Genomic DNA, 10,269 nt, shown 5'->3' on the forward strand with positions numbered 1-10,269 from the left:
TTTCTGCTGCTAACGATGTGGAGATGACCCTGCAAGACAACTCTCTTTTATGACACTTGGTTATCTGCATCTGATAGCAATCTCTTCTCCTGGTTGACATTTGCAGTACATTTTGCATTAGAACATAAACCAACCAAGCTTTAAGCTGTTGTGAAACCTGCAGTCCCCTCTGCCCCGTCAGAGAAGGGTATAAATGCCACCAGGGCATAAGAGGAAGCCCCACTTCTGTGATGTTGTGGTTTCACTACAATACTGTGCAAGAAGCCACTTCATGGACTTCCCCCTTGCACTGTTGAGCAGAGCATTGGTGGAATGAATGAGAAAAAGAAAATGGGTAAGAGGGTGGGGTGGTCTTTATTTAGCGCTTTTTTTCTCCGGGCCTTTGTAAATCAACAGCGGTTTGACCTGTATACCAGTCAAAAACCCTTTATTCAATTCAATGACTGTATATATAAGCATGGACACTTTAGTTCTTGGTCCCTTCCAGTGTAAAGAAATTTAATTGTGTTCATACATTTGCAACCAAAGTATGCACAGTAGAAAAAAGGGACAGAGCTAGACACACTCTCTTAAAAAATATTTTTCTCCTTCTATCATTATCTCTTACAGCAGTAGATTGGGGTTAAATTGGAATGTATTTACTCCAGTTCATCTCAGCAGCAAACAGAGTAAACTAAGCTCCAGTACTCCATTGTTTGAAGTAGGATGACTTGGGGAGCGTCTGGGGTGGGATGACTTGGGGAGCGTCTGGGGTGGGATGACTTGGGGAGCGTCTGGGGTGGGATGACTTGGGGAGCGTCTGGGGTGGGATGAGATGAAACTTTTACTGTTGAAAAGTTACACTTACTGGTCAAAAATCCACTTCACTTCTGGTCCTTTAGGTCGTGTTATAAACTTAATATTGGTGATCTAAGAAAGAGTTAGTTTGGAAGAAGGGGACAGGGCTACTGCGCAGGCTCTGGTTGCAAATTTGGCAACATGGCAGATATATCAGGCCTTATTTTTTATAGAACGGTAGGCAATAGATACATCTATATTAATTTGACTAATGTAATTGGCTAGGTTAATAGGATTGTCTTGAGGAAACAGGGACATCACCAAACTTTGCTGTATGGATCCCAGACGTCCAGTACCTTAAGAAGTCCTAGAACTTCTCAACTTTGCTGTAAACCATGCCAGTTTGAAACATACAGTATGTAAAAGAGTGATAATGAACAACATCCTGAAAGAAAAATAGAAGATAAGACCGACTCTGAAGAAACATGAAACATGAATCAGGAAACTAAATATTTATCATTCTTCACTCATGTGGCCAAGAACAGGAATTTATTTGACCTTTTATGGAGTTAAGTGAAAGCTGTGGGTTTTTTACCCTGGATGTTTACCAGTTTTTCTTCTTCCTCATGGTTCCATCAATCTGCTTTACAGCTGTCAAACCTGAATGGTGTCATAACCCTGTGTAGTATGTAGCTTCCTTTTTTTAGCTTGCCTTTCTTCTTCAGACTTCTTCCCAGAGCTGGCAATGGCTAACCACTTCCACCCCAAAGTCCGTCAGTCATTCACAACAGGCTTTCCTTTATGATAGTGCTGCAGATAAGCCTATAGCTATGCATGTACCTACATTATAGTGGCTGCTTAAGGTAGAATAATTAGTAAGGCTAAACCTGTATTAAACTTAGAGGTGGGCAATGTGACAATATTTTATGATATTGTAAAAAAAAAAAAAAAATTCTATATTGTACATACTTTTGGAGCATATTGTAGATATCATCAATGCTTAAATAACAATCTGTTTTATTAGAAAGAATTTACCAACTCGACTTACCAAATTTACACTATTTCAGCTATGCTATCTCAGGACAGGCTCCTGAGAATTAATTACCTGTCATTTTGACATGCACTCATTTACTTGTCATTTTTTATTCATCCCTCATTACTCCCATTTACTTACATTCATTCTGATCCCTACCAAATACCAGTTTCACTTTAGGTCGAACAATTTAGGAAGGGGCAGGTCCTCAAGCTTTAATCCATAATAATACTGACCGGAATTCATCTTTATGTTTTTTCATCCCTTGTTCCTCTCACTTTAGCTGCACTTCCTTTGTAATAAAGGACAAATATGTTCGAAATAAGAGCAAGCATGTAAAATGGCTATCACAGTCCAATTTCAACACACTGGAGACACCAGTTGTCTGCCCCACCCCCTGGTCCCCAGACACATATCTCACACAGGTTGCCAGGCTGAGTAAACACATTTGGTATTGGTGACTGATTAGCAGTTCACATCATATTAGCATGTTGTAGCATGATGACAGAGTTAAACAGCACTAGTCTGGAACACTTTATAATTTACACACATTTTACTCCATCTCAGATCATGCATGGACCTAGAAGCAAACAAAGGCTGCAGCTAAATGGTTTTGACTGCTATTGTGTTCTTTACCTGACAACCTGGCAACATGAGTTGGAAATGGGAAGAGGCTAAAACACAAGCTTAAAAATGGATTTACAATTCCTATTACAGGGGTAATGTTAGGTAGTGTTGAGAGTCTTGCCCAAGAACTCTTACTGGTGTAGCATAGCATTCAGTTACCCAGACCTGGAATTGAACCCCAGTCTCCCACATGATGTGGTAGCTCACTGACCGGACAGGTAGTGGTGTTATCCACTACACCACACCACTTTAAAGAACATCATTCTGGATGCAGTCAAGAAATTAACTTAGCAACGTAGCATGTTTCCTTAAAATCTAATTAACACACCATAATTATTTAAGCAGAGTGAGCATAGAAAATATAATAAAACCATTGGCCCTTTTTAAAATATATATATATAGAAGATTAAATAAATTAAATTAAACAAACACTATTGCCACTGATGCATTTTTATGTATTTATATTATTATATATTTGTACCATATTGCCCAACCCTAATTTTTTTTTAACCTGGATACATTCATCTCACTGCACATTCTGTCCACAAACAAATCCACAATCCAATAGAAAACTGGTCACAACTAGTGATAGGAGTGATGCATCAGTAACCTGATGAGAGCCAGTTTCATCATCTACAAGTTCTGCTGCTAAGATAAAAGAGCTGAATGATGCACGAGCTGCAACACCATTGGTGATAGAGATAGAGGAGAGGCACAGGAGGACGAACATCACCAAGCAAAGTCTCGCGACCACAAACAACCGAAACCAATCAGTGTACCCTACCTAACCAGCGCCCTGCTCACTAACGCACGAGCACCACAGCCAGCTGCCCCGCGCGCGCTTGTGTGTAAGTGAGTGAGTGTATTAGCGGCTATGTCCTCACCTGGAGCTGGTACAGCGGTACAGCGGTACAGGAGCAGATGTGTGTTTGAGAGTGTCCGCCGCCCGCGCGCTGCCTCTAATGCGGATGGCTGACTGCTCGCCGCTGCCTTTCACCAACCCCAACCCGGCACACGCCTGACGTCACTGCGCTCGATGAAAGAGGCGGGGTAACGACCAGGGGCGGGACCTGTTTAACTCCTGGCCAATCAAAAGCTCTAAAATCTCGCAGGTAGACGGGGAGCGGTTTCCATTGGCTGATATTTTCGGCTCTTTTTATTGGTAAGCCGTCTGTCATTAAATAAACCCCATCAATCTCCAGTTTTCAGCGTTTCATTTGCATCAATTTGCCTCTTGAGTTGAAAATGCTATTTAATATTGCTGCTTTTAGCAGAGGTATTAAATTATGGCTAAATTATGGATAAAATATGTTTTATTTGATTTTTATTAATTTGGTTTTTAAGCCTCCATGAACAGCTTTTGTACTTTGTAAGCGTTAACTTTTTATTACTTTTTAATTTAAATTCTTTTCACCTTTTTTTAATCCAATATTTTATTCAAACATATTTTTATTTTCTTTTCATTTGTTTTTTAAGCCTGTTTAAGCCTTTTTTATTTAAAATGAACTGTATTTTGCTTTTTTAAGCCTCCATGGACAGCTGTTATAATTGTGTAGCGTTATTTTTTGTCACTTTATTATTATTATTATTATTATTATTGTTATTATTATTATTATTGTTATTATTATTATTATTATTATTATTATTATTATTATTATTGTTATTATTATTATTATATATTTGTAATATATATGTTTGTTTATTTTCTTTTCTTTTTTTGTCTTTTTTTTTGTTTTGAATGTTGTGATCTCTGCAACATCAGTGTTATCTAAAACAAATAATTTTTTTTACAATATAGCTGTATGCAATCAGATATATGTTTTCTGCTCCCTGGTGGACTGTCCGAGCACTGCATGCAGCTGAAAAAAAAAAACATAAAATTCAAAGCTTTAAATTAGTGATACTTTAATAAAACTTAGTTAAAACTGAATTAATTCAGATAGAGGTGTTTAAATATATATTTTTTTTGTTTAAAAAACTACTGTAATCCGGATTTATTAAAACTATATACACACATACAAAGTGTTATAGACAAAGGAAGACAACAGACAGATTAGATTAAAATCATTAATTAATTGAAACACTATTAAAACTGTTGCGCTCATTATAAAAAAGAAAATAAAGTTATAAACAGTAAAATTACATATATGTTTTAAATGTAGGGTCAGAGGCAAATAAACAGGAAATTAAAATAACTTTTAAGATAAAAATGTGTTAAGGCTCTTTTTAAAAGTGCCTCAGGGCTCATCAGATTTTTAGAGGTGGGTTTCAACTGCTTGTTTTCGCGTTCCTACCTATTGGTCTTTACAGGTGGAGTGAGCTGTCAATCATCGTCACGCTGCTGATTTGATGTAAGAAAAATGGGCGGAGTCTTTTGTTTAAAGCTTCGCGGAAAAGAGCGTAAAGACGGCGTAAAAAGCGGCGTTTTAGTGTCTCTCTTGACGCCGTAAAAAGCGGCGTTTAATAATAAGATAATGAGCTCCACCTTCCAGTTTTGAAAGCCAATACATTTAAACTCTGTTCAGCCAATGCTCTTACAGAGAGACTCAGTCTAAAGCAATTCACTGCAGATCCGAGCTCTTGAACCTGAGCTCTTCAGTTTTTTAATTACAAATTTACAATATACCTTCTTCAGACATTCACGCTGGTGCTCATGCCTTTTATTAGTCTAATATTTATGCTGTTCAATGTATTTTAAATAAAATTAATAGTAGTAGGGACGCCCCTTGTGCATGAATTTTATTAATTAATAGTGTGTTTCTTTTTAGGCTACGTTTGGTAAATGGTAGCTAATAGGGTCATTTTGCTATATTTCAAGAGTTTCTTGGTTTATTAGCTCTTAAATATTTGGCCAGGTACTGTATCAGTATTTATATAATTTGAAGGATCTAAATAACAGGAGTGTTAGTAATCATAAAAACGTAAACGTTTATAAGATATACAGTGATAAACTAAAAAACAACAACAAAAAAAAAAAAAACACCCCCACAGCTGAATATTCAAAGAACGGACACGGAGGTGGTGGTAGAGAGAAGGATGGCGACTAAATTTATACTCCACGAAGAACACTCTTGATCACTGGATAGCTTAACTTACCAATCATTCAATCATTCAATCAATAAACCTTTTTTTACTCTCGGGAATACATCATTTCCAGTGTAGCCGAGCATTTACAATTTAAAAGAAAACAGAAAGTAAGAAAATAGAATTAATAAGAATAAATGAGAAAAAAAATTATTTTTCTCATTTTTCTCATTTATATATATATATATATATATATAATATATATATATATATATATATAATATATATATATATATAATATATATATATTATATACATAATAATATAATATAATATATATATATAATAAATGAGAAAAATTAGAAAAATAAAAAAAAATCTCATTTATTCTTATTAATTCTATTTTCTTACTTTCTGTTTTCTTTTAAATTGTAAATTTATCCACTTTGTCACTTTGTCAGATCTGATCCACTTTGTCTCGGAGCCGCGTCAAGAAAAATGCATACACGCACGCAAAATTAAACAGCGCTTTTTTAAGCTAATGATCCAGGCTGTCCAGCATTTAGACTGGAGTTAGGCTAGCTGTGGTGCTGTTGGTCAGTTTGTGTGTTTATAATAAATACAGTGTATTGTACTGCCTGTATGTGTATCAGCTAATTGATGTTACATAATAATAGAATATGATGAGATAAGTTGACACTCATAATGTGCGTGGGGCTTGCCAATGAGTTTGGATATTGAATAGATTTTCCAAAGTAAAGAGCCAGATTAATAATTTAATGAAGGTTTCTAAACGACTGAAGTAAATATAATATAATAATAAATATAAATATAATAAATATGTAACTTGTAAGTCTATGTCTGTAAATGACATTACTTGTTTCCTTATGGAAATAGAAAAATTACCGGATCTGCTGAAGCATAAAAACTAATATTAATAATATTATGCTTAAACAACAACAAAAAAATAATATTCATAGTAAATTAAGAATAATTTACATCTTATAATAATAATATTGTATAATTATAATATATAATTTTATATAATATATATATATATATAATATATTATAATTATACTGCATAATTATAATATTTTAATAAGAATAAAAATAAGAAGAATCAGCTTCCTAATATAATTTGTAACTAATTGAATAAATTAATGAATTCATTTATTGAAACCCTGATGTTTTTGCAACAATAGGGTTCTTCATGTGTGGTATACTGACAAGGTGATGTGATTTCCGTCTGGATAAAAAAAAGTGGGGAGCTGCACAGCATTTTGCTTTCACCTAAACCTAGAGTTTATTTTTACATTGATACAGCATAAATATTAGACTAATAAAAGGCATGAGCTCCAGCGGGAATGTCTATAGATGGTATATTGTTAATTGTGTCTAAAAAACTGTGTCTGAAGAGCTCAGGAGCTCGGATCTGCAGTGAATTGCTTTAGACTGAGTCTCTCTGTAAGAGCATTGGCTGAACAGAGTTTAAATGTATTGGCTTTCAAAACTGGAAGGTGGAGCTCATTATCTTATTATTAAACGCCGCTTTTTACGGCGTCAAGAGAGACACTAAAACGCCGCTTTTTACGCCGTCTTATTGCACTGAGACGGCGCTCTGTACAACGCGCCAAAAGGGTCGAAAAACGCCGGGGGAAACGGCGTTTTCTGTGCTTTTAGCGGCGTTTTTAACGCCGTTGTGAAATCATATGGCGTATATTACGGCGTCTTGAAATCATACGGCGTATATTACGGCGTAAAACCCACACAGAATTCTTTTCTATAAAAGGCGTCTGGTCCAGGCGTTTTTTGGGCCTTTTGGCGTTTCATACTTTCGCCCAGTTTGAACGAGTTACTGCTGAGTGGAAGTGTAGGTTAGCGATTACACGCCAATCCCCTAGCGTTTACCGTCCCTGTTCTCTCTCCTGGGTAAGACAAGACTAGCTGTAATACTCCTCTGTTGTGTCTCTATCTAGTGATGGGCAGATGAAACCTCATTGGGTGTATGGCACATTTCCCAAACTGTATCGACACTGTGTTGAAACTGTGTTGCTGTATCACTTAATGGCGACATCTGCTGGACTAAGAAAGTCATTGCAAGCAACTGCGCGAGGAAATACATCGGTCACGTGGTTTTCCTTAAAATGATACGCGGTCTGACACAGGGGATCGCCTTGTTTGCTCGGTGCATGCGCTGAGGTTCCAGTGTCGTCAGACCCATCGCTACCAAACGATACAGGAAGTGCTCCGCCTTGACAGCTCGGAGCATGTGTCGAGGTTTCAGGGTCATTAGACCCATCACAATCTCTATCTTTAGTATTCTTGAATAAATTCTATATTGTCTTTGTTAACGTCTCTTCAGTTCTGCCAGCACTCCTACCTGTAGTTAATTACTCTAAATCAATGAGTTTTTTTTTTACTTGGAACGTTTTACAGTTGGTTTGGTTTGTTTTCACACATGCGCTAAATTGCTCCTCAACAAATCATCCAAGCACTGCATTCTTTGATTGGTCAGAGTGCATGAAAGTAAATGAAGCAAGACCAGCATGTATTTGCGCAGTGTGAGGCTGCTTTAACACAACATTGCTGCTCCGCTTTCAAACAATAAGTGTAGTTTAGTAGTGTTGCATGGACATGAGCGGTAAGCTGTGTACACTTTTCAAAATCATTACATGCAGTTGTTGCCCTCTCTATTAATTAATGCCTTGCCTGCTCCATAGCCCTCATTGGCTGTGAATTATTGTTCAATCACTTCTAAAGATTAAAATCGGTTTCCACACATTTTAATCCTTATTCATCAGATCATTTTACAGCAATAATTGATATGCTTATTAAGTGACATTGGTCTTAACATGGGTTCAAATAAATGAAGTGGTCTAGCTAGTTCATTGCTTGCAAATGAATTTGGATTATTTCAGGAAAAATGAGTTTGAATCTTTTTTTTTATTATTATTTAGTTCCAATCAATAAAACTATTTTATAATGTTTTTAAAGTTGATCAAATCAGAGTTGATTTCCAAAAAGATCTGAATCTTCAGGTGAATGGGACCGGATAATCTGAATAGGACGCGGGCGAGTAAGAAGTAAACTTCAGCCTTGTATTGAATCAACCTTCAGTGTTTTCATTAGAGGGTTCTGGTCTTCTCATGGACTTGTACAAATAGGATATGGCTCTCTTCTAGAGTGTTTTGCAAATGTGGTTGGAGTTCCTAGAACCAGGCCCGTAGCCAGCATTGTGATGGGGGGGATCTTTTTCCCCCAAAAGTGGACTTCATTTGGCTCTCTACTCCAATGCCCCCTAAATACACGAGCACACTTAAAACCTTTTAATTTAGACATATTTTATTTATTATAAGTTTGTTGTGAATCTGTTGTTGCCTTATTGCTTGTTGTCCTTATTGCTTCGTCTGTTGCTCCCCACTGTTAACATACATTTTATATAAATGTAAGTGTTACTCAAACTTCCTACATCTGTGATGTGACTTCATTGTCTGTCTCTGTTGCTCACCTCAGTTGTCTGTTGCTTTGTTCCATTGTCTCTGTTGCTGCCCTCCATTGTCTGTCTCTGATGTTGCTGTCCTTTATTGTCTCTACTATTGACATAAATAGATAAGAATTACTTCATTAGGAACACTATCGGTATTGTCATTAAAACTTAAACATGAATTAATAATAATATAAATTGAAGTGTTCTGTCTTATTCAAATCTTCCTAACTGTGCTGGGACTTCGTTGAACATGTCCGCATTCGATCAAATATGGACGTACGAAAAACGCAAATATGAAAATAATATTTCATAACTTTCATAAACTAGGCATATTTCGCCCTAAATGTTTATTTTCTGAAAGGAGATACGGTTAAATAGGCTAGATAACTGAAAAGCTTTAAAATGGCATATTGGGTATCTATATTGAACCTATAAGTATTCATAAACACAGCCAGATATTAAATATGATATTTTTCTGGCCCGCCGGCGGGCCAGGGCGTGTTAAGAGGTTAACCCCCTTTTTACACCTCTATACTGTATTTTATATATGGCCTTAGGAGTAACAGGCATGTTGAGAGTAAAATACACCCTAGCTTGATCGTCAGCATTGCAGAGTGAGTGACTGAATGTTATTGTCACTTAACCTACATTTCTTAAAAATCAACTAAAATCCAGACTTTGGAGTTATCGCAATAATAACAGTAATAATCCGGTGTTACATGTACAATATACTATTGGGCTAAGCCGAGCCCGGCACTTTTAACGCAGGGGAGTTGTAAAGAAATAGAAGCCTGCACTCAGCAGCTTACCGATTTTGGGCCTTTTTTTTGAACAAGTCACCAATATTTTGGGACAATGTTACTGCCGTTTTCGCTCCTTGTCTTCTTTTTTACCCATTATGTCAAGTAACCTTCCCCTGATTCTTATTCTTTCCACAAGCTAAGAACAGAAACGGGGGAATTGCCGCCACCTACTGGATTGGTGTAAAACAGTAGAACAAAATGTGTAAAGAGAAACAATTTTTCTTACTCGTCACTACTCTGGGGGCAGGCGGGGGGGGGGGGGGGGGGGGGGGGGGCGGGGGTTGGGGATTTGGGTGGCTGAGGGGGGGTTGGGGGGATGGGGGGATCGAACGAACCCTTCGATCCCCCCTGGCTACGGGCCTGTCAGAACAGTGGTTTGGATTAATTATCCGGATTATTTTTGTCTTGTTAAAGTGTAGTGACCTTAACCCCAGTGAGAATGTTTGGGATGCGCTGGAGAAGGCTTTGTGCAGCGGTCAGCCTCTACCATCATCAATCAGCAAGATCTTGGTGAAA

The 10,269-nt window shown here is 37.0% G+C and overlaps 1 protein-coding gene across 3 annotated transcripts in view; it reads right to left on the minus strand.

Moving 5' to 3' along the window:
• Positions 1–3,432, minus strand: part of camk1b (calcium/calmodulin-dependent protein kinase Ib) — a 75,731-nt gene extending 72,299 nt beyond the window's left edge. For 2 of the 3 annotated variants that reach the window (XM_049471654.1, XM_049471655.1), the window contains exon 1: positions 3,322–3,389. The gene's annotated coding sequence lies outside the window, so the exon portion shown is untranslated. Of the gene's footprint in view, positions 1–3,321 lie in introns of all 3 variants that reach the window. The other variant, XM_049471656.1, reaches the window with a different exon arrangement.
• Between the last annotated feature and the right edge of the window lie 6,837 nt (positions 3,433–10,269).

The sequence above is a fragment of the Astyanax mexicanus genome, chromosome 24, assembly GCF_023375975.1.
Source record: "Astyanax mexicanus isolate ESR-SI-001 chromosome 24, AstMex3_surface, whole genome shotgun sequence".
NCBI lineage: Eukaryota > Metazoa > Chordata > Actinopteri > Characiformes > Acestrorhamphidae > Astyanax > Astyanax mexicanus.